This window comes from Talpa occidentalis, unplaced genomic scaffold (assembly GCF_014898055.3).
Source record: "Talpa occidentalis isolate TD23 unplaced genomic scaffold, MPIMG_talOcc4v2.1 talOcc4.16, whole genome shotgun sequence".
NCBI lineage: Eukaryota > Metazoa > Chordata > Mammalia > Eulipotyphla > Talpidae > Talpa > Talpa occidentalis.
Window position 1 is genome coordinate 74,295,234 of NW_023601653.1, and position 24,800 is coordinate 74,320,033.

At 40.5% G+C, this 24,800-nt stretch overlaps 1 protein-coding gene and 1 pseudogene across 3 annotated transcripts in view; one reads left to right on the plus strand and one right to left on the minus strand.

The window, feature by feature from the left end:
- The first annotated feature begins 1,170 nt into the window (after nt 1-1,170).
- Nucleotides 1,171-24,800, plus strand: part of ADIPOR2 (adiponectin receptor 2) — a 47,652-nt gene continuing 24,022 nt past the window's right edge. Inside the window, exons 1-2 of one of the 3 annotated variants that reach the window (XM_037514604.2) lie at nt 1,171-1,587; nt 3,210-3,296. The gene's annotated coding sequence lies outside the window, so the exon portion shown is untranslated. Of the gene's footprint in view, nt 1,588-3,209; nt 3,297-3,699; nt 3,807-24,800 lie in introns of those variants that run through there. The other 2 variants (XM_054696569.1, XM_037514603.2) reach the window with 2 other exon arrangements.
- On the minus strand, nt 1,315-13,485 carry LOC119247056 (protein SDA1 homolog; annotated as a pseudogene).

A 24,800-nucleotide genomic window follows, 5' to 3' on the forward strand; every position in this document is an offset into this window, starting at 1 on the left:
TTGATGTTTTCTTTTCTTTGTTAGGAAAAAAAACGTGGATCCTTCCTGTCCATGTAACTTCCCTATGTAAATTGAGGATAAAAACTTTCAGGGCAGTCATCAGTGAAATCTGGTATTGGTGTCCCAGGTTTCCTTCCTCGGTTTGGTTTTGATGTCTTTTCATAAACTTTCTGTATTACTAAACTTGGAATTTGCTTATTTGGGGCTTCATTTTCCTTCTGAAGATGCCTATGTACATGTAAAAATACAAAATAATTTTGTGTGCTTTTCTCCTGTTAATCTGTTCTATGTCAGTTTAATTTTTAGGCCAGTCACAGAACCTAAGAAGATAAGAAGGAAGTTTTTCCTGCTCTACTAAATAAGTATAAGAAAATTACAGGTGCTGATTTAACCTTGACCTTTGTTTTGGTTTTTCTTTATTCTCATCCATCTTCCATATAATCAAAATTTCCCTGCTCAGCTCTAATGTTTATATTTCAAATACTTCTAGACTGGGGGAGAGAAAACAGTAGGCTGTTTTGAAGTATGTTGAAATAATGAAGTTAATAATTTCCATGTGTAATTTTTCTGAAAAGTCGTAGATACATTTCTCTCAAAGAAGATACTATTTTGGTTTTCACTAGCAGAATAATTTGGTTTTGCTTCTTAAAAATTATTTTGACAAAAAAATTCTTTTATTTATAGGAGAAGCAACAAAAACCAGTTGTGAACTTGCTTAAATTCACAATGCAAGCTGGAGTATTTTTTCTTTTAAAGATTTATTTTTATTTATTTATGCATACAAGAACTGGGGTATAGTCCAGAGGTTGGATGGGTGAGAGGATTCCCGAGAGACAGAGTGGGGAGCAGAGCAGGTGGATCTACTGAAACAGACTGCTGAGGGGAGCAGCGGGCAAGACAGGAGAACTCCTGTGTGCCATGTGGGTCAGCTCCCTGGCTGGGGATCAAACTCCTGTAGCAGTGGCTGGTGACAGCTTGATAGCACTGAGACTTTAATCCCTGTGCTACCAGGGAGGCCCAGGAGTATTTCTTTTAATCCTCTAGAATATGAAAGCTGGATCTTCATTTGTTGTCACTTTAGAAATGTCTTCAAATTTCATTGGCCATTGCTTTACATATCACAATGGAGGCTAAGTCTGTCCCTGAGAGCAAGTCCAATATCATCATATTAGCAACATATTGTAGTGTCATTCTGGGATGGGCACAAGAGGATTATGAATGTTACTCACCCAGTGATGTGTTCTCTTTGTGAACAACATTTGATAATTGTAAAGATGACTCATCAGACTAATAGTGCCGAAGGACACTGTTGGGTCACTGGTAACCAGGGACAGAAGGGACTCTTCTCTTGGTGCTACAGAAGATGAAGGACTCCACTTTACTGTGGAGAAATATGACAACCTAAGAATGGAGAGAACAGAGGTTCTGATGATCTACAGTTGATGGTGGAGGGTACAGAATTTTACTGAACCACCCTTGGTTTTCAGAAAACTAACAGAAGGTAATACATGGAGAGCAGTAACTGAAATGCAGCTGGGAAGAGAGCTCTGAAACATTTGCTTTGGAACATTTACTAGTGACCTTTAGGTAAGGAATATAGGTGAAGCCAGTTATGAATGCCCTCAGATCAGGGATGATGCCAACATCTTCATTAGCTTAGAAGGTGTTTCAGTACTTTGAGGAAAGAGTGTGGTTTATTTCATCATTGTGAGAATCAGGACCTGGCAAGTTGTGATCTGGGAATGGGATCAAGGTGACAGAGAATGAAAGGTAAAATCTTGGTGGGAAAATGATAAGGCTTTCTCACACACTAGATGTTCCTGAGGAAGCTTCTAAGAGTAAAGCAGTTTGTCAAAGCCAAAAATTTGAAAGGATGCAGAAGAGATTTGAGATCCATGAAGAATCTTTTTTTAAAAAAATTGTCTTTAGTAGATCCCTTATTAAACCCGAAGCTTTTACATATACAAATGAGATTCTTCCCATTTTTGCTATACGTGAGTTGGTATATTTGCCATTCAAAGATGCCTGGATTCTGCTTCTGATGTGCTGAGGAAGTGTATGGTTGTCTTCCTTGATTTCAATCTCAAAAAACTGTTTTTACCTTTAAATGCAGAAGATATTATTCCTATGTCTTTCACAATTTTCATATAAATTTAAAAAAAGGTAATTAACATTTCCAATGTAAACTTGGAAGGGAATTAGTTCCTGTAAACTTAGTTCTGATAATTTTACTTATATTAATGCAACCTCTTTCAAGCTTAATGGGATGGCCTTAGTTCTAAAATATCAGTATTGTCATCTTACTCATACCTTTTATTATTTCAGTAACTTTTTTAAAAAGATTTATTTAGTTATACATACAAGAATTGGGGTACAGGCCAGAGTTGTGGGGGTGGGGGTGAGAGGATTCACCAGAGACAGAGTGGGAAACGTACCAGGCAGATCTACTGAGGTACACTGCTGAGGGGAGCAGTGGGGCAGGAGAGGTCTGCTGCACCATGTGGGTCGCTCCCTGGCCAGGGATCAAACTCCTGCTGCAGTGGCTGCGGACAGCTTCATAGGTTGCCTTTTAACCCCTTGCGCCACCAGGGAGGCCCCCTATTTCAGTAACTTTAATCACTTCTTAGAATTTATACTTCCAGACAGAATTCTCTAATTTTTTTGTATTTTCCTCATATATCATATCCCAGGCGCACTGATATGAGATCTGAAGCTTATCCTAGCATCTTGTTTTTTGTAATGGCAATGGTAACTAACACTCAGGGATCCTTGAAATCTTATGAATTTCCTTTGATCAACATGACTTTTGACAGTTGAGGCAATACCCCTTCAGAGTGTGATAAAGTCCTCTTAGAAATGAATGTGAAGAAAACATTTATTTCTATGCAGAGGAACTCCTATACTTCCTTTTCTTACCTACAGGAAAAGTTTGTGACCAAACCTATTCTCAGTTCCTAATAAGTCAAAGCTCTATTGTAGAAAATCACCCCTTCTGCGTAGACGGACAAAGTACTTGATGTAGAATTAGTTTCTGATCTGTCATCAAATTATACACATTTTAAGTCATTCTAAATTATATGCATTTTAAGGTATTGGTCTCACGCGTTTTGTTCTTAGACGCACTGGGGCATAAACCACAATACCATAGGGTAATAAAACGTAAACGCTATTGTTTTGGTTGACTAATGCTTTCGGATTTATTTCCTAAGCCCTCTCAGGCGACGCCTAGCAGTATACAGGCGGTTGGCACGAACGCCCCAACGAGCCAAAACCCTAAATTTTGGCTTCCGCCCAAGGTGAGTAAACCCGTATCCATAGAAACTGGGAAGCGCGTTCCCCCAAGCAGGACGGCCCCCGCCTCTTCAAATCTAAACGATTCCACTTATTGGTGTGAGGAAAAAAACAAAGGGGATTTATGCGAGCGTCCGCCGAGCGCTGCTCCTCTCGGTCCCCAGAAGCCAGCGCACTGGTGTCTCCCGAGCCGCAACTCCCAGGATGCCTTCAGCCCCACAGCGGTCTGAGGGGCAGCTTCCGGTTTAGGCCAGCGCGGCTGCGCAAGAGCCCTGCTCTTATTGGTCCGAATGGCCTCGTGCGATCTACGTCACGGCGACGCGCGGTCGTGGGGGCGGGAAGACGCGGCGGTGCGGTCGCGGTCGCGGCGCAAGCACGATCCGGGACGCGGCTCGGCGGCGGCGGCGACACCGGGCTGGGCCCCCTCCCTCCTCCGCTCCCCCCTCCTCCCCCTCCCCTCGGCCGTGGCTCCCGGTGGAGTCGGAGACGCGCGACGCGGCGGCGACAAGTTCCGGGTGAGGGTCTCTGGAGGGTGAGCCGGTTGCTGGGGCGCAGAGGGGAGCCGGGCTCGGGAGGGCTGAGGGGCCGCCGTCCCGGGCGCGGGCCGGGGAGCGCGCGCTCGCCCCGGCGCGAACTTGGCCTCCGGACGCGACCCGCTGCCCCGCACCGTGGGCCGTGCGGGGGCCGGGGGGCCCGGCCGGGAGCGGCCTGGAGCCGCTGTCACCGGAGCCCGGCGCCCCTCGGGCCGCCGGCCCCCCTGAGCCCGCCGGGCCGCGCGCCCCCCGGCGGGCAGGTGCCCTTCCCGGCTGCCCGAGAGCCTCTGCCCGCCCTTTCTCCGTTCCCGTCTCTGATCACTTCTAGGAATTTCTTGGGTGCCAGGTTTCCTGTGGGTTCTGCTCAGTCCCACTCTGACGGTGCTGGGGTTCAGGGGGACTCGCCTCACCTTTTTTTCAGGGGGCGCTTCGGGCAGCCCACTCGGGGTGCAGCCCCCCGGGGCCCTGTTTGTCCAAGACCCGTTTGACTTTTCGTCCGTCGGCGTTTGCTGCTTATGAAGCTGCCGGTGCTAAGGTGCAGGGAACCAGGTTTTAGGGGCCTGGAGAGAGGCTGGATTGGGAACTGGAAGGTACTTTTTTTCCCTCCTCCTCGCTTTTGACCTTATTAATGTGGAATCTGACAACTTGATGAGATGGCCCAGCTGTATTTGGTTTGTATTTCAAACGTCCAGCTGGGACTTTACCGGGTCTGTCGAGTTCATTGCAGGTTGGCGTTTTTCTTGTAGCAGAATGGTCTTCTAGTGTTTTTATTTGTGGACTTTTGGATTCTTCAGCCTTCTGTTTTTCCCATCTTACCTCTTTCCTAACTCCAAAAAACCATTAAACGCTCCAGGAAATCTTCATTACATTTAAGGCCATTTGATCACAAAACTCTACCCAGGAAAATGTCAGAAATAGTTTTCTTCAACCGAAAGAAAGCTTTCTGTTTTGGAGGGAATGCGCAGACTTCCTGAATTTCGAAGTTTGACGTGTCCTTTTATCAAGGCCACCGTTATGTCTCCTTTCATTTTTACTCTGTTAGAATTTCATAAATATTTCATAGAAATGAAATCTTGATCACTAATTTTTATTTCACGGAAATTTCCTTTCTAATGCTGTTAGTAGTTCTTAGATGTTTTCATCCTTTCTCCCAAGTCTGTCAAGAATGCTCATGTATGGTTGGTGTTTAATGAAGTCATTTTCTATTGCTTGGGACTTCCACACAGATGGTGGCAGCTGCTTGGTGGTGAATTATGAAATTTGAAATTATTTCAAATTGTTTTAAATGCAGAGGCATACATATATGGTCAGCTCCCATTTATAAGTGCTTTCCTACCAGTATACCTTTCACTCTAGACTTGGTTTACTTAGTAGCAAATTTTCTCATGGAGGCCCTAGGTATGAGAGTTGGATTTCCAGATCCTAAAAAGAGAGCTTGAGTTTTTCTATCCTTAGACTCTTATGCATTAAGAAATAAACTTTTTGAATATCAATAGTATCAATTTAGCTGATGCACTTTGTTATGTATAAATTATATTTTGTTTTCCAAAATGGAAATGATCTTGTTTTGTGCTTTATTTCAGTGGTTGGCAAATTTTACAGCGGTGGACCAAGTCCTGCCAGCTGCCTGTTTTTGTAAATTTAATTTTTAGGGGGATGTAATTGTGTACATTCATTTAGGTATTCCCTGTAGTTGCTTTTGTGGTACATTGCTAGAGCTGAGTAGTTGTCACAGAGACCCACTTGGCGGCAAAGCTTATAATGTCGGTATTCCCTGTCTGACCTCTAATAGAAAAAGTTTGCTGCCTCCTACTTTAGTTTTTATAAAGTGGGTGATATTGCTAAGTGTTAGTTTGTAACATGCTTTTAAAAAAATCCCAGATTGTTTTTATTTGACGTTTGAATTCACTTGTGTTTTCTGCATTAAGCATCTCACTGCAAAGAGGCTAGATGAACTGCATTTTCCTGCTTTGTCTTAACAATTAAAATTAAAAAAAAATTCCGGAATAGTAGATGCTTGAAGATGATGATGGTAATGGTGGTGGTGAGGATGTTTAACACCATGTATTGATCACCATGTACTGGATAGTTTTCTAATACTTTCTGTGTATTAAGTTATTTTATAACCTGTAGCAGCTCTGTGGTACACATACTGTTTTCCTTTTTTAGAGATGAGGAAACTGAGCACAGAAAAGTTACTCAAGTTTATCATCTAGTAGATGGTAGAGTTGATGTTTAAATCTATGTAGTCTGGTTTTAGGATCCAGGCCCTCAATATGCTATAAGAGCCTTTCCTTGTAGTATTGCTCCAGGTGGAAAGGATAACAATCCAGAAGTATATAATGTAAAATTTCTACTTTTGCTCTGCTTTCCAGTCTTAATCTATGAAAACCACTGTTAACAATTTGATACAGAACTCTCCACCTCTATTTTTGTATACAAATTTTGTTTATAAGTCTATCTGAATATACGATTTTACAAAAATTAATAGACATTTTTAGAGCAGTTTATTTTTAAAGATTTATTTATGCATACAAGAGCTGGGGTGTAGGCCAGAGGTGCAGGGGCCAGAGACAGAGTGGGGAGCAGAACAGGCAGATCTACTGAAATACACTGCTGAGGGGAGAAGTGGGCGAGACAGGAGAGGTCTGCTGCGCCATGTGGAGTCACCTCCCTGGCAGGCTGGGGAATCTAACTCGATAGCTTGCTAGCACTGTCTTTAACCTCTGCGCCACCAGGGAGGCCCTAGAGCAGTTTAGATTTACAGAATTGGTGCAGATAGTACAGAAAATTTCCAGATCAGTTTTTCCCTTCGCCTGTTAATAATGTCTTACTTTAATGTGTTACTAGATTGATGGACTGATATTGGTACATTATTACTAATTAAAATCTCAGTTTATATTAGGACTCTTTTTGTGTGTGTGTTGTAGAGTTTTGAAAAAAAAAGGTGGGGTCAAACCAATCATTCAGCGTTGGGGTTTTTTTTTTTGGTGGTAGTTTTTAAAATACAGTGTTTCTAGGGCCTCCCCTGGTGGCTCAGCGGTTGAGCGCTGGGCTGCGAGGCTGCCCGCAGCCTCTGCAGCTCCGGTTCATTCCCTGGCTGCAGGGCGAGGGTCCCACAAAAAAAAAAGTGTTTCTAGACTTTTTCGTGCAAATAAATATTCTTCGTTCAGTAATTTTCATACCAATGACACGAATTTAACATTCTCTTTGGAATGGAAAACTTGCCTAATAGTTTCTTCTTTCTTTTTTCAGAAGGGTCTCTCTTAGTGTCAGCTGCTTTTATCTGAAAGTACACTAGGGTTTTCTCCTGGATGTAAAGGGCTCTCCATATTCTGCACTCTTTTTTTTTTTTTTAAGATTTATTTATTTATTCATTCATTCATTTATTTATACATACAAGCACTGGGTACAGTCAGAAGCGCGGGAGGGTGAGAGAATTCACCAGAGCCAGAGCAGGGAGCAGAGCAGGCAGAAGGACCAAAGTACACTGCTGAGGGGAGCATTGGGCGGCAGGAGAGGTCTGCGTGGCGGGGGAGCAGCCAGGGATCGAACTGGCGCTGCAGAGGCTGCGGGCAGCTTTACAACCCAGCGCTCAACCGCTGCGCCACCGGGGAGGCCAATATTCTGCACTTTTGATTTTAACTGGGCCCTTGTAGTTTTACCCTGGCATTCTTTCTGTAACTTCTAGGATTCAGTATTCAGAAGAACTGAATCATAGTTCTGGCTGATAATAGCACATTCTTATGTTTGTGTGTTTTAGGATGTTTTCCAGTCATGGCTAGAGGACATTGAGCTGCTGTCTCTTTCATAGTTGATTCTTATTGACATGGCGTCCTTGGAGTCATGAGCAATGACTGAATGATCTCTAGGACTACTAGGTGATGACATGCTTGTGCAGCAAACAGAAGGAGCTTTGTTACATCTCTTTGGTGCTCTGGCAGAAGCCTTTGCACAAAGGGATAGAAGTTAGAAAAGCCCATGCATCCCCACCAGTCATCCTCACTTCAAACCTTGCCTTAGAGCTCTCTAGCCACTTTAAAAGTCTTTCTGCAACATCTTGGGATCATGAATCAAATGGATAGCTGAAAAGTTAAACACCTGTTTTGGACTTGTTTCTTGATCATGTTAACCTTTTTAATCTTTTCTTGTACTTGGAGCCTCTCTCTTCCCTGTGACCCACTGTGCTACCATTATGAGTTGCTGTCCTGTTTTTCTTCATCTTTCCGAGGAGGAATGTAATGGCAGTAACTAATATTTTGGTGACCTTAGAAAGAAGTATGCAGTTGTGATAACATTAACAGTTTTGGCATTATTCCAGATGTTTCTTCTGTAGAGTTGTCATCACTTCCAAAGATATCCTTGCTGCAGTTACATTTCTGTCCCTTAACGTGTATGTGAAATTCTGCAGTACTAACTGAAAGGTCCATGCAGCAGGCCGGAATGCAAAAGCCTACCTGGAAGCCCACCTGGGGGGCAGGAATGCGGATACCTGTCTGGAGGACTCAGACGATGAGCCTCCCCCCTCCCACTATGAGTCTCATCTCAGACAAAGAACCTCTACCTGCCCTACAAACTTTTCCCGCCATATGAGCCCAACTACCCACCTGACCTCTCCTCACCCTATCAAACCCTGCTTCCCCCTAACAACGTGCGCGGCTTCACTGACCCCCACCTTGGGTGCGTGAGGTCCGCCCGGGGCGCAATGAACTTTCCCTCCCTTTGAGAAATGTAGCCTGGCTCTCCTTTTCTTTACCGCGCCGAACCTTTCACTAACCACTTTATTTTTGTGTTTTGTACTTTTATTTTCATCAGTCACAATATGCATGTATAAAGTTTTAGACGCTTGTATGGCAGCACAGAAGTTCAGAGAATAGCTCTAGCAAAATTGATAAATTGGTGAGATTTCTTATATATCTGTGAGATCAAAGCTTTACAAAATTGTTATTGGAAGAGCTAAATTCAGGACAGTATAATTGTAGGAGAGCAGATATTTCCACTATTGAGGAAAGTTATCTAGATGTAGCATGACCAGTCTGTGCCATAAACCTCATCACCTCTGCCAGTTCTTTGCTGGATTTATTCATTTGTACAGTTTATCCTTGAACAAATTGAGGGATTAGGGGCCCGGCCTCATACAGTTGAAGATCTGTATATAACTTCTAGTTGGCTCTCTGTACCCTGGGAGATGGGTTCTGCATCTGGAGATTCAGCCAACATTCATGATTGGTTAAATCAGTGAATGAGGACTCAGGATAGAAGGAAATTAGAATATAAGTTTGAACCTGTGCAGTTCAAACCCGTGTTGTTTAGGGGTCAACTGTGATTTGAAGATCTCCATGTTGGATTTGTAGGAAATGTTCTGTTGTAGAAACTCCTGAGTGTAGGCTAGAAGTCTACTTTATTAATTCTGTGGCTGCTGCAAGGTGCTGGAGAGTTAGTGTTTGTTTTTGCTGGACATGCTGGCTGCAGACTAGCCTGTTGTGAGAAGTTCTCAGAAAATCCACACTGCTGATCCCAGCCTACTCACCTCTTCTGTGGCTTGGAATCATACTTCCAGGTGTGACTAGAAATAACACTTGGGAACTAGGCAGGTGGTACCATCTTGGATCAAGCAGTGTGCCTTAAAAATTAATATTTATGGGTAGCTTTCCAGGTCAATTTATCTGCATCTACTGGTCTTTTCTTAATAGTTCTTTAGTATTTTATTAAACAGGTGTACCATAATTTAATAGTATACCTGTAAACTGGATGTTTAGGTCATTGAAATATATATATTTATAGTATGTATGCATTGTATATATGATTGTTGCATACTAATGGCTCTGTAGGGTAACTTGATAAGAGTTTCTGAGTTGAAGGAGGTACAACCTTTTTTTGTATGACAAAACTGGTATGACAAGACTGTCTTCCAGAGGGTCACCGAAAATGTGGGTGAGGTCCAGCGCTTTCATGCCATTGCCATCCCGCTACCCCCTTTTAATGTTTATCTAATTGGCAATTAAACATTTATTGCGGTGTATATATTCTATCTCAGTGGGAGATGTTTTGTTTTGATAGTGTACTTAGTATTTAGGTGGGATATACATACTATAGTTGCTCCTCCTAGACTGCTGAGTGAAGTACTTTAACTGTTAAAAATAACCTTTTCAAAAGTCTTTGTGAAATATAAACTTGAAAAATTACAGTATAAAGTTTTCATCTTGGTATATGTTCCCTAACTTATCCTCTATCTGGAAAATAAGATAAAACCAGTATCCTAGGATCTTTTTGTTAGAAATATTAACCTATTAATATGTACATTTGCTGTTCACTTTTGGAAGTTAAGGAACTTAGCAAATTGGGGATTTTTTTTTGCATAACCTCTGTGGTTGTGATTTCTGTATTGAAGTATACCATTTGTTAGAAGGTGGTATATGTCTGCTAAATGATAAGCAGAGATTGGCTAGTTAGACATTGTAGTTGTCCAGACAGAAGAAAATGAGAAGCTAAGTCTTTGAAACTGTCAGAATATCTTCAGGCATGGGGACAGTTCCTCTGGGAAAGCGTAATTCAAATTTTTTTATTGGAAGACCACAGAAAAACAATTTTCTTTATAGCTGACTTAACAGTGTTACATATTCTTAGAATTGCATATTTTTTCCACATATCCATCCACTAGAAGACGAAGCATCTGAAACTTAGTTTTGCAGAAACAAAATTAATTAGCTTATTAAATTTTGGCCATGTATGCTTTTTTTTTGGAGGGGGTACTTAGTATAAGAGATAATTATTTTTCAGTGGCAGCATGTTCCCTTTAATCCCGTATATATGCATAATCTTATCTATACATAGACCCCCCCCACTTTGGTCAAGGAAGAAGTATAGTGGTGGTGAATATTTTTTAGCACAATGGAACACAGAAGGATTACTTTTCATCTTCTTAGAATTTGTTACTTTTAATTTACTTTTCATTCCAAAAACAATGTCTGTTAACCTAAAAGATCAAGAAAGATATGTATACATATATATACGATATATATGAAAAGGAAAAATCAGGAAAAGGAGGAAGATACTCATTTCCCAAGTGGCAGTATAATTCAATGACTAAGAATAAATTTTGGATTTGAATTTTCTTGGCAGCAAAGGTAAAAATGGAAATATGGTAAAACAACTAAGCTGGAAAGAGAAATAAGTCCAATTTTTTAGGGGTGAATTCTTCTCTTGACAGATTTAAGAAGCAATTTAAATTGGGCATTACATAAAAGCTTTTGTTGTGGTTTTGTTTTTGTTAGAGTCCCTAGTTAAAAAAAGTGAGTAACTAAGCATTACCATGTCAAGCCATGTATAGAGATTGGTTTGAATTGTCTGTAGATCTGTTTTGTTTAATGTGTGTTTTTGCCCCCCCATTAAAATATTTCAAACATACAAGAGAATACAGAGGCCAATGTAATTAACACTTGTATACCCACCATATAGCTATATCAATTCTGAATGTTTTCTCATACTTTCGATATTTTATTTTATTTATTTTTCTTTTTAAATAGTTATTGTGTTCTTTTTTTTTTTTTTTTTTTTTATAGAGGCATGCTTTATTTATTTGTTTGCTGGTTTGTTTGTTTTTGTTTATACATGCACTGGGTACAGTCAGAAGCACGGGAGGGCGAGAGAATTCACCAAAGCCAGAGCGGGGAGCAGAGCAGGCAGAAGGACCGGAGTACACTGCTGAGGGGAGCAGCGGGCGGCAGGAGAGGTCTGCGCGCCATGTGGGACCCTCCTCCGGTGGCCGGGGAGCAGCCGGGGATCGAACCGGCGCCGCAGAGGCCGCGGGCAGCTTCGCAACCCAGCGCTCAACCGCTGCGCCACCGGGGAGGCCCTACTTTCGATATTTTAAAGAAAATTTTACATAACGTTGAGGCACCTATTGCAATAACTTCATTTTCTTGCCTGAAGTAATGATTATTCCGATTTTGGTGTTGATTATCCATAATGCTTACATAGAAATAATTCATAAGCAAATACATAGATTGCATTATAATATAGTATTGTTTTGTGTATTTTCAAACCTGATGTAAAGGATAGTCTGCTTGTTCTATACTTTTTTAAAAAGATTTATTTATTTATGCATATAAGAAGTGAGGTACAGGCCAGAGGTATTGGGGTTGAGAGGATTCACCACAGAGAGTGGGAAGCAGAACAGGCATATCTACTGAAATACACTGCTGAGGGGAGCAGTGGGTGAGTCAGGAGAGGTCTGCTGCACCATGTGGGTAGCTCCCTGGCATGCCAGGGCTCGAACTCCTGCTGCAGTGGCTGCAGATAGCTTCATAGGTTGCGTCTTAACCCCTTGTACCACCAGGGAGGATCCTTTACTTGTTTTTAATAAACCATGTTTTTTTTAGATTCATATGAAAATGTTATTTTATAATTTTTGACCCACAGAAGTGGCAGTTTTATATGATTCAATCTAATTATAGCTATCACTATCACCTGTTATATAGTTACGTTCTATTATATATTAATATTGCCAGTTTAAATTTATTATTGCTAGATATTTAGATTTTCAGTTTTTCTGGCATTAAAAATAATGTTCATTGAACATTCTTAGAAATTCTTGTGTGCATATTTAAGATCTTTGGCAAGTTTTTCAAACTAATGGGATAGAAGAATATTAGGTTGTATTGTAAAAAAAAAAATAAAATGCTTTTTGAAGTTTGTGTGCCTGTGTAGGTGTGTCTATGTATGTGGTTACTATTAGGGTCACTTACCTAGAATTGGAATTATTGGATTGGAAGTTATAGAAAATTTGGAGATTTTCAACTATTAGATATTACCAAATTGCTATCCCAAATTGTGTCACTTGAGATTGAACATGTTTCAAATGTTGAGTAACTGACTATTCATTTAGGTTTTCATTTCTTGATGGCTGTTCCTCTCTATACCTCCAGCCAATTGGGTTTTCTTTTTTTTTTTTTTTCCCCATGTTTTATCTTTTATTTTATTTATTTATTTTTTTTTAAAATAATAAATTTTATTTTTATATTCCCCATACAATTGCAACCCCCCCATTCTGACCCCAATCCCTCCCCTCCCGCCCCCCACCCCCCAAAAGATTTATTTATGCATACAAGAGGTGCTGGGGGTGGGGGTGAGAGGGTTCACCAGAGACAGAGTGGGGAGCAGAACAGGCAGACTGACTGAAATACACTGCTGAGGGGAGCAGTGGGCCAGACAGGAGAGGTCTGCCTCGCCATATGGGTTGCTCCCTGGCTGGCCAGGGATCAATCAAACTCATGCTGCAGCGGTTTCGGATTGCTTCATAGTGTGGTGCTTAACCCCTTGTGCCACCAGTAAGGCCCCAGAAGTAAAGTTAGTTTTAAATTCTTGGTCATCTGCCTAGCCTCAGTAGTGGGGATGCTTGTAAGACTTGAAAGTTTTTACTTTTCTAAGTTTAAACCTACTTGAATGGAAAGAACACTTGATTTATTTAATTTATTTTCTTACATTGTTGTTGATTTTTACATGGTATTTGATTTATGAAAGGACACTTTGTTTGGAGTCATCTCTTGGACTTTATGAACTGTTTATAGTCTTTAACATTTTTGTATCATACTTTAATTTCTAGGTTGCTTAGATTAGGAGAGGGTGTTGCCTTTTTATTCCTTAAAATGTGTACCTTCATCTTTAGTGGTTGTTACTGTTAGTTTATATTGTTCAGTACAATATTTGGGTTCCTATTCCACTGAATAGGAATTTTAGAGAGTAAGTAATTTGACTATGTAAGCTTTGTTACTAGATTTGCATTATGTATGCATTAACAGATTTTAGTGAAATGGAATATATTTTGTTTTTAGTTCATTGTTGAATGAACTAAAACATACTTAGTGCAGAATAAATATATAATGTTTATTAATTGATTAGCTTAATTTTATTACTTTACCATGCTCAGAACTTATTCTACAGTTTTTAATAAAAAGTTAATGTCATTTTATGGACTAATAGATAAATCAAATTTTTTTAGTTACTGTAGTATAGCAATAAGACCATATTATTTGTACCCTTGTTTTTCAAGGATTTAATTTTTAGCTCATGTGGTTTAAGTTTGGGGCATTTTTTTTTAAAGATTTTATTTATTTATTTTTGTGCAGAAGAACTAGGGTGCAGGCCAGAGGTGCGGTGGGTGAGAGGATTCACCAGAGAGAGTGGGGAGCAGAATAGGCAGATCCACCGAATCTGCACCATGTAGGCCAGCTCCTTGGCTGGGATTGAACCCAGGCCATTCTGGTGGTGGGCCTTTGTGGTGGTAGCTCTGAGACCCAACCCCTAGGCCTCCAGGGAGGCCCTGGGGCACTTGAGTTGATGTGGTTTCTGATGTTGAACGTTGGTTAAAATTTGGGTTTTTCAGTCTGTGTACTTTTAAACTGCCATATTACATTTAGCTCTTCAGTAAGTACTTTGTGATGGTATAAGTGACTTATTTAGAAATGAATGCAATTGATAAATTTCAGGGTCTTAAAACACAAGTTTATCATATTTCTTGAGAAGACCTTATCGTACTAGGAATCATAAAACTTAAAATTAAAAACTCAGAGGAAGTTCAGCATTACCCTCCAGCCCTTTTTTTTTTAGAACATGAATTTGTACTTTTGGGGATATGACAGAACAAATTCCTGTTTTTACTGAGGATTTTAAAAAATTGGGATGATTATAGTATTTATGAGCTTTTAAGAAAGTAAAATTTATTGAGGTGTAGTTTGCGATCAGTGAAATTCACCTTTTTTGGGATGGACAGTTATTTGAATTTTGACAAAATTCTGCTAAAGGTTTTTAAATGGCTCAAGCGGTCTGATATCTAGTGGAAAGGCCATAAGTAGCAGGTCAGCAAACTTGGCATCTTTTTATCACTTTCGAAATCATGACAAAAATATTCTCATTGAGTATTTTCCCATAGTTACAAGAGGTCAGTAGTGTGGCCGGCTTTCACTGGCTTCTTCCCCAACTCTACTTCATGTGATGATAAGGTTATTTGTCCGGTTTCTTCTCAGGAAGTTGGTCAGTGGAGTGGAGCCGTAAATTAGAACAGGTTCCCTGCGATTTTACTTACAAGTTGGCCTACTTAATGCGAGGGGAAAAAAGTGTTAAATGATGCAAAGTGTGGCCAGTCTTTACAGTTTCAAAATAATCTTTAAAAAATAAACTGCTGTTTGATTAAAAATGTTTGATTATTTACAGCAGTTACGATTTTATGATTATAACTTGCGAATGACTGTCTCCCAAATCTAAGCGTTGCTCCTTTTCAATTATCAGCTGTGCTATTTAAAATTTTTTTTTATAGTTTTAGTTCCCTGTATAACATTGGTTTTACATCATTTGTGTAGTAGACCTGTAGGATTTCCCTCCCCTCAGGTGTTGTTACTACCTGCACCCACCATCTGTGTTTCCTCCCCACCCTGCTCTTGCCCCTCTACTTCTCTTCCCCCAACTGTGCTGTATAGTCACATGCACTGAAAGCCTTTCCTGTTTTCTCATTTTTTACCCAGTTATCAGTTTTATTTCTACTTGGAAATGCTCTGAGTGTTTGGGAAGAATCCCAGTTTTAATCAGTTGATTTATTGTTGAGGTATGTAGCAAGACCCCATGTTCTTCCTCATTTCCTGACTGTTGCTTAATATTTTCAACATTGTTGTAAAGTACAGGGTTGTATAGTATCAGTGTTGAAACTGGGTTAGGCTATTTATGTGATGTCATTTATTTGAGAATAGTTGGTGGTTCTTGCTATAACGTGGGGGATTGTGGGTAAGAACATTGATTTGGAGATTAGGTAGACTAGGTAGATTAGATAGGTTAGATCACCACTTATTAATATAGTTAATTTAGGTGAGTATAACCTCTCTGAATAAAATTTCGTCATTTCCAAAACGAAGAAAATAATTTACATCTCTCAGGATTGTTGTAAGGATTAAAGAGATAATTCCCAGGAACATCCATGGCCTTTGCATGTAGTAAACACTCAGTGCATGTTAGCAGCTCTTATCCAACTTCTTTTCTTTTTTTCTTAAAATTTATTTTATTTATACAAGAACTGGGGTACAGGCCAGAGGCATGGGAGGGTGAGAGAATTCACCAGAGACAGAGCGGGGAACAGAACAGGCAGATGGACCGAAAACACTGCTGAGGGGAGCAGCGGGCGAGACAGGAGAGGTCTGCCGCGCCATGTGGTAATCTCCCCGATTGGCCAGGAATTGAACCTGCGCTGCAGAGACTGCTGACTGCTTCACAGTGCTGCGCTTAACCCGCTGCGCCACCGGGGAGACCCCCCACCTTCTCTTCTTCCCTCTCCTCAAATTTCAAACCATGCTTGGTGTTACGGATATAAAAATTCTAAAGGTTGTTCTTACTGGTTATGGAAATCAGACTTACAGGTGTAAGGTGAGAGATGGAATGAGAGTATGAAGTTCAGGGATGGAGACAGCAACTATAAATTCCTTTTTGAGAAATATTCCTGTGAAAAGGGGGAAAAAAAAAGATTGTATCTACAAGTAATTGTATCTTAAGTAAGGATAGTTGAAGTCCTACGTCATAATTAAATGACCAACTGGAAAAATAGCAATAACAAAACCTACATAACCTGTGTTTTCCTTCATTAATAAAAATAATTGAACCCACTGTAAATGATTTTGAAATATGTGTTGGGTTCAGTTCTTTATATTACTTATATTACCACATGAGTATCTTTCAAATACAGTCTTTTTTTTTTTAAGATTTATTTAATTCATGCATACAAGAACCGGGGTACAGGTCAGATGTGTGGGAGGGTGAGAAGATTCACCAGAGACAGTGGGCAGCAGAACAGGCAGACTGACTGAAACACACTGCTGAGGGAAGCAGGGGGCGAGGCAGGAGAGGTCTGCTGCGCCATGTGGGTTGCTCCCTGACGGCCCGGAATCGAACCCGCGCTGCAGAGGCTGCAGACAGCTTCACAGCGCTGCGCTCAACCCGCTGTGCCTAAGGTGGCTTTTTGAAATTCTTTATCACTGGTGTTTGCTGCCCTTCAAGACTTCTGAATCTTCAAATGTGACTGCCACTACTTGAACAGTAGTGTTTGACTTTTGGCTAGGATTTTTTCCTCACTAGTGATCCCATTTTGCAGTCAACCTTATAGGAAATGATTTAAATTAATTATTGTTATTATGCCTCTGTTAGCTTATTTATTTCTCACAATCATTTAGGAAGTAGATTATTAACTCTTCTATAGGCCAGCCATCTGCCATGGATCTTTGAAGTTGTTAAAGATTGGAATATTAAAGACTAGTGGTGGTACAATGTCTGTGGATTTTTCTGGCCATGATGAGTGGGGTGTCTAGTCTATTGGCTTCATTTTCTAGTTCTATAATTAGATTATTCAGTGGTAGAGGATGGGTTGCAAAATATGTCTTGTGGTTTTGTTGGCTTTCTCTAAAGTGAAAGTAGCCAATTACAAAGTGTTTTGAAAGTTATATACTGAAATTACACCAGTGTAGTCTATCATTCCGCACTGAAGTATATGTTTGATATTGTACATGGTTAATCAGATTTCTGGTATCAAATTCATGCTTTTCTTTGATTGTACACCTAAGTAGTACAAAATGTTCTACAGGAAAATACTATGCTGTGTGCTTTATTACCTCTTTTGGGCTTCATTGTGAGATAAATTATAGTGGGTGCAAATCTGGACTACTAGTCATGGAATAGGGTTATTTTTTAGTTTGAATTAGTTTATTTCAACAATAGGACTAGCAAAGATATTAAAGATATCAGATTTTATTTTCAATACTGGCTAATTTTTTCTTTCAAAAATAACTATCAAAAGAAATTTGAAGTCTTACTCAGACTGATGTCTTTAAGAGGACTGTACTAGAAGATTTAGTTCACAGTAACTGGCAAGGAATTGGTTAGGCCTTTTTAACTTTTAAAAAAGCAGTGCAGGCTGCTGGTGGGAGTGCAAACTGGTCCAACCACTATGGAGAGCTGTGTGGAGATTTCTTGAACTACTAAACATAGAGCTTCCATATGATCCAGCAATTCCACTCCTAGGTATTTACCCAAAGGACACAGAAACAGTAATTCCAAAGGGCACCTGCACCCCTATGTTTATAGCAGCACTGTTTACAATAGCTAAGCTTTGGAAACAACCCAAATGCCCAAAAATAGATGACTGGATCAAGAAGATGTGGTACATATACACAATGGAATATTACTCAGCAATCAAAAAAGATAAACACATGCAGTTTGCAGCAACATGGATGGAGCTAGAAGGGATCATGCTCAGCGAAATAAGTCAGAAAGAAAAAGAAAAATACTGGATGGTCTCACTCATAGCAGGAATCTAGAAAACTTAAATAAGAGACCAGGAAAAAGACTTAATCAATACACAGTAAAAATCAAAATCAACGAGCAACTATAAACCAGAGACACACTGGGGGAGGGAGTGGAGCGAGGGGCAGGGAAAGGAAGGACTAGAGTCAAAATAAGGGGGAGGTGCAATTGTATGGGGAATATAACCAAAATGAAAATGCATACATTATGAAAAGATGAAAAAAGATGTAAGAATTACATAAAATAAAATATTTAAAAAAAAAAAGCAGTGCAGGGCCTCCCCTGGTGGCGCAGCAGTTGAGTGCTGGGCTGCGAGGGTGCCTGCAGCCTCTGCAGCGCTGGTTCGTTCCGGGCAGCCAACGAGGGTCCCACCAAAAAAACAAACAACAAAAAAAAAGCAGTGCAGGGGGCATCTCTCATGGCCTAAGGGTTAAATCTCAGTGCTATCAGCTATCAAGCTATGTCCGGAGCAGACTTCTGTCTTGCCTGCTGCTCCCCTTAGCAGTGTATTTCAGTACAGTAGATCCATCTGTTCTGTTCCCCACTGTATCTCTGGTGAATCCTCCTATCTCCCACACCTCTGGCCTATGCCTAATGTGTGTGCGTGCACACACACACAGTGCACTTGTGGGAGAGAGAGGTCCCTCAGGATACTAGAATGTTATTTCTTGCTGGTTACACGGCACTTATACTTCATGAACTTTGTGCATTTTGTGGGTTTTTCTAAATTATCTTTTACAACAATAAAAAGTGTTAGACAAAATGACACTATGGTACTCTAGTATATTTTCCTGAAATGTAGGCTTGATTATCTTCATAGTTCATAAAACTTTATTTTGGCATCTGTTTTATAAGCTGTAAATTCTCTGGGCTTATAATAGAGCATCTTTTATGAAATACTTTATCTCCTTTATCCAACCAATTTTTTTTTTAAAGATTTATTTCTTTATTTATTTATACACGCACTGGGTACAGTCAGAAGCGCGGGTGGGTGAGAGAATTCACCAGAGCCAGAGTGGGGAGCAGAGCAGGCAGAAGGACCGAAGTACACTGCTGAGGGGAGCAGCGGGAGGCAGGAGAGGTCTGCGCGCCATGTGGGACCCTCCTCCAGTGGCCGGGGAGCAGCCGGGGATCGAACTGGCGCTGCAGAGGCTGCGGGCAGCTTCGCAACCCAGCGCTCAACCGCTGTGCCACTGGGGAGGCCCTATCCAACCAATTTTTTAATGGTAATTTGTCTTAAGATAATTTTGCCTTTTTTTTTTTTAAAGATTTATTTATTTATGCATACAAGAGCTGGGGTACAGGCCAGAGATGCAGGGGGTGAGAGGATTCCCTGTAGACAGAGTGGTGAATAGAACAGGCAGACCGACTGAAATACACTTCTGAGGGGAGCAGCGGGTGAGACAGGAGAGGTCTGCTACCATGTGGGTTGCTCCCTCGCTGGCTGGGGATCGAACTCGTGCTGCAGAGGCTGTGGATTGCTTCATAGTCCAGTGCTTAACCCCTTGCTCCACCAGGGAGGCCCTTACTTTTTTTTTTTTTTTAAAGATTTATTTATTTATCATGCAAGAGCTGGGGTACAGGCCAGAGATGTGGGGGTTGAGAGGATTCACCAAAGAGAGAGTGGGGAGCAGAACAAGCAGACTGACTGAAATACACTGCTGAGGGGAGCAGGGGGCGAGACAGGAAAGGTCTGCTGAGCCATGTGGGTTGCTCCCTGGCTGGCCAGGGATTGAACTCGTGCTGCAGAGCTGCAGATTGCTTCATAGTGTGGTACTTAACCCCTTGTGCCACCAGGGAGGCCGAAAGATAATTTACTTTTTATTTCCAAAGTAAGGATCAATGAGTTCAACTTTTCTTTGTTCATTAATAAAGTTATAGAAGGTAGGTTAATAGCACTAGGAGTGAGGCTGACTGATTGAAATTCTAGTTCACTAATTACTGGGTTTGTTAGTTAGTCAACTGTGTCTTGATTTATTTTCTCATCTATAAAATGGGTGTTCTGATGGTACCATTTCATAGGATTTTAAGTGACTTAACTCCTTTATGTTAAGTAAAAGACACGGCACTCATTATAGTAAACCCTAAGTATATCTGACATTTTTTAAATTGTGATAAAAATACACATAAGTTTACCATTTCGAACATTTTAATGTTTATATTTCAATAGCATTCACAATATTATGTAATCACCACCAGTATTTATACTAAAAATTTTCCATTACTGCAACTAAAATCTCTGTAACCATTAATGATAACCCATTATTATTGCCACACCACCCCCAGCCCTGATAACCTGTGTTCTACCTTCTTTGTGAGTTTACCTGGACTATATAAGTGGAATCATATATTGTGTGTCCTTTTTTGTGCCTGACGTATCTTACTTAGCATAATGTTTTCAAGGTTCCTTCTTCATATTTGTAGCATAAATCACAACTTCTTTTCTTTGTAGAGCTAATAATATTCTATTGTGTGTATATACCACATTTTCTTCATTTATCTGTGCATGAAAACTTGGGTTGTTTCTGCATTTTGGCTGATATGAATATTGGTGTACAAGTGTCTGAGTTTCTGCCTTATTTATTTTTGGGCATATATCTGGGAGTGGAATTGCTGAGTCATATAGTAGTTCTAAATTTAACTTTTTGAGGAACCCATTAGAGTTGTAATAGGTCATTGTTGTTTGGTGAAATGTATTGATCAGCTTTTTTTTTTTTTTTTTTTTTAGATTTTTATTTATTTATTTATACAGGCACTGGGTACAGTCAGAAGCGGGGAGCAGAGCAGGCAGAAGGACCGAAGCACACTGCTGAGGGGAGCAGCGGGTGGCAGGAGAGGTGGCCGGGGAGCAGCAGGGGATCGATCCGGCGCTGCAAAGGCTGTGGGCAGCTTTGCAACCCGGCACTCAACCGCTGCGCCACCGGGGAGGCCGTGATTAACTTTTTTTGAAATCATTTTTAGTACCTAGGTGCTATTAGCAATTGTGGTATGTATATTTTATTGGGAAAATATCTGCATGATATTCTACTCTTTGCAACAAAATTTCTGATGTGGAAGTATTAACATATAATACTGTGAAGCTGAACTTACCTGCTTTTTTCCCCTAAAGTTAACATTTTCATTTTGAAATAAATGTAAGCTCATATGCGGTTGTTCGGAATAATACAGACATCCCCTAGACTTGTTGCCTCATTTCTCCCATTGAAAAAATCTTGCACAATTATACACAGTTCAATATTACAATCATGATATTGACATTCATATAATCAAGATTCAGAACAATTCTGTTAACCTAAGATTCTTTCATGGTGTCGTGCTATAGCCATACTCACTTCCTTCCTACTCCTACACCTTCCATAACTCTTGATTAGTCTGTTCTCCATTTCTATATTTTTGTCATTTCAAGAATGTTATATAAATAAGGCAACACAGTATGCAGCTTTTTGGGATTAGCTTTTCTTACCAATTAAAAAAAATTGTAAAATGCAGCTAACATACACTATCAGTCACTTTTAAGCATACAGTCATATTGTGCAATCATCACTCCTGTTCCTCTCCTGAACTCCTTTCATCTTGCAAAACTGAATTTGCTTATCTGTCATATTCTACATTCCTTCTTCCCCCGAGCCCCTATCAACCATCATTCTACTTTCTCTGTGATTTTCACTACCGTGAATAGTTCCTATAATGGAACCGTACATGCCTTCTTCTTGTGATTAGCTTATTTCACTTAGCATATTGTAGCTTGTGTCAGAATTTCCTTCCTTTTTAAGGTTGAATAACAGTTGTATGTTTATGCCATATCAAAGTATGTTGCTTCCACATTTTAACTATTGTGAACGATGCTGTTATCAACATGGGATTAATCCAAAAGTGTCCCAAGACCCTGATTTCCATTCTTTTTAGTTTATACCCAGAAATGGATTCTTGGATCATGTAGTAATTCTGTTTTTAGTTTTGTCGGTCATCATACTGTTTTCCATAGCTTGCCTCGTTTAAAATTAAAAACAGCATAAAAACTAAAATCAAAATAGGTGAAGTTGTACATTGTACTATAATCTGTCTTGGTGAACAGCACAATTTAACTGTGATTAGTTATGATATAAACAATTTTAACTCTTACAACATACATTCATTCATCCTAGAAATCATTATTGAATGTCAACTCTGTTCATTGCAATTTGGGTTTCAGTTGTAAACAAACAAAAAAATCCCTGCCAGTATTGAATGTACTTAGGATTGGTTTTTAACAAATATTTTTCCCAGAATAGTTTGATTTCTAGACCATAATTGTCAAACAGGTATCATCGAGACTAATAAGCAATATAATAACTTTACCTTATGCAGTAGTATTTGTTGGGAAGGGGAAGTCTAGGAAATGGGGATTAAAAATTTTCTGTTGCTCTCGCATTAGGAAGTACATTTGACTGGGAGTCGAGATCTTTTCCAGTTCTGGCTTTAGCATTTAATATTTGATATTTTTCTGCATCCTTCACTTTGATCCTTGCCCTTCTTCCTCCTTTTAAAGGATTTTATCCTCTGTTGTTAAACCAGTAACTATGCTAGTATCACTTTTGATACTAAGAGTACCCATTTCTATTTTCAGCCTCCTCCTCTTTTCGGAATTCTAGATTTGTGTCTTGGTGACAACTGAACGTTCCTGTCGCTCCAGGCTTCCATTTTGAAAAACAAATTACTGTTACAATCTGAATTTCCTGCTTCCCTTTATCATCCCTTCATGTAGTGAATGGCATCCTCTGCTTGAGCACAAAATTTGAGCCCATCTGGTTTCGCTCTCGTCTTCATTGACCCTCCTCATGCAGTCACTTATATAGACGTTACATTTTCTATACCAAGTATGTCTTGAATCTGTTCTCTTACTCTCAACTTCTGAACAGACCTGGGTGTCCTTGACTTGCATATACTATTTTCTCTAAAGCACAGAAGAACTGGGGTGTGGGTCAGAGGTGTAGGGGTCAGGGGGGTGAGAGGAGTTACCAGGGAGAGAGAGAGAGAGAGAGAGAGAGAGAGAGAGAGAGAGAGAGAGAGAGAGAGAGAGCGCGAGAGGAGGGAGCAGAACAGATGGATTTACTGAAATACGCTGCTGAGGGGAGTAGTGGGAGAGACAGGAGAGGTCTGCTGTGACGTATGTGGGTTAGTTCCCTGACTGGGACTCGAACTCAGGCCATAGTGGAGATAGCACTGAGACTTAACCCCTAGGCTGCCAGGGAGGCCCTCTTTTTTCTCTTTGTTCTTTGTCTTGCTGTCTTGCCTTTGTTGTTTTGTTCCTTTGACTTGCTCTTATTTTTATTATTCAACTATAATTTTTATTCTGCCGTTCCTCGTTGAGCACTTAAAATAATTTTTAAAAATGTTATTGTACTTTTCAGCTTCATGATTTCCATTTGGTTCTTTTTCCTAATTTCTTCCTATTGATATTCTTTATCTGATAGACATTGTGATCATACCTTACCTCACTTTAAACATGGTATCATACCTTACCTCACTTTAAACATGGTTCTTTGTAGTTATAGTGGCTGCTTTAAAGTCTTTCTAAGGGGCCTCCCCGGTGGCACAGCGGTTGAGCGCTGGGTTGCGAAGCTGCCCACAGCCTCTGCAGCACTGGTTCGATCCCCGGCTGCTCCCCGGCCACCGGAGGAGGGTCCCACATGGTGCGCAGACCTCTCCTGCCTCCCGCTGCTCCCCTCAGCAGTGTACTTCGGTCCTTCTGCCTGCTCTGCTCCCTGCTCTGGCTCTGGTGAATTCTCTCACCCTCCCGTGCTTCTGACTGTACCCAGTGCATGTATAAACAAAACAAGCAAACAAACAAATAAATAAATAAAACATGCCTCTATTAAAAAAAAAAAATAAAGTCTTTCTAAGTCTGACATTTGGTCTCGCAAGCATTTTCCTGTTGCCTGTTTTTTTTTTTTGGTGTATGAAAATATCTTCCAGTTTCTTTGCATGACTTCAACTTTTTTGTTGTTAATGGACATTTTACATAATATGTTGTAACAACTCTGGGTACAGGACTCCCCTCCTCCAGGCTTGTTACTTTATTTGCTAGTTAATTTAGTAAGTGATTGGATTACTTTAGTGAAGTTTTCTTCCCAAGTGTTCAGCCTCTGATATTTTTCCTCAGGGAGGTGTAGTTTGGAATATGCCTGCAGTTACACTGGGATCAGAATGGTTTTTGTTGGGTTTTCTTCCTTCTCTGACTACCCAGCTATTAAACATCACTAATCACCAGCCAGTTACTTTATTGATTTTAGCAATGCTTGGTGCTATTGTAGGGTAAGGAAAAATGTCAGGCTTTTCTGCCCTCCCGCCATCAGGATAGATGATGGATCCTTGCGGTCCTGAATGCATGCCTGACAGCGGCACCTGGAGTGGGGTGTGGGCATAGGTAGATGGGATTCACCTGGCCTGAGACTATGCTTTTTAAGGGCGGCGTCACGGGGACACCAGCAGCAGTAGAAGCTGAGCAGAAGCCGAGAGAGAAGGCCGGAGAGTCCAGATAGTGAGGATTTGCTGGGGGCTGGGAGGACTGCCAGCCTCCCAGCCCCCCAGCACCCTTGCCTGCCATATGCCTGGTGAACCCCAATAAAAAACCTGCAAAACCACTGAGGACTCCGATTCCTT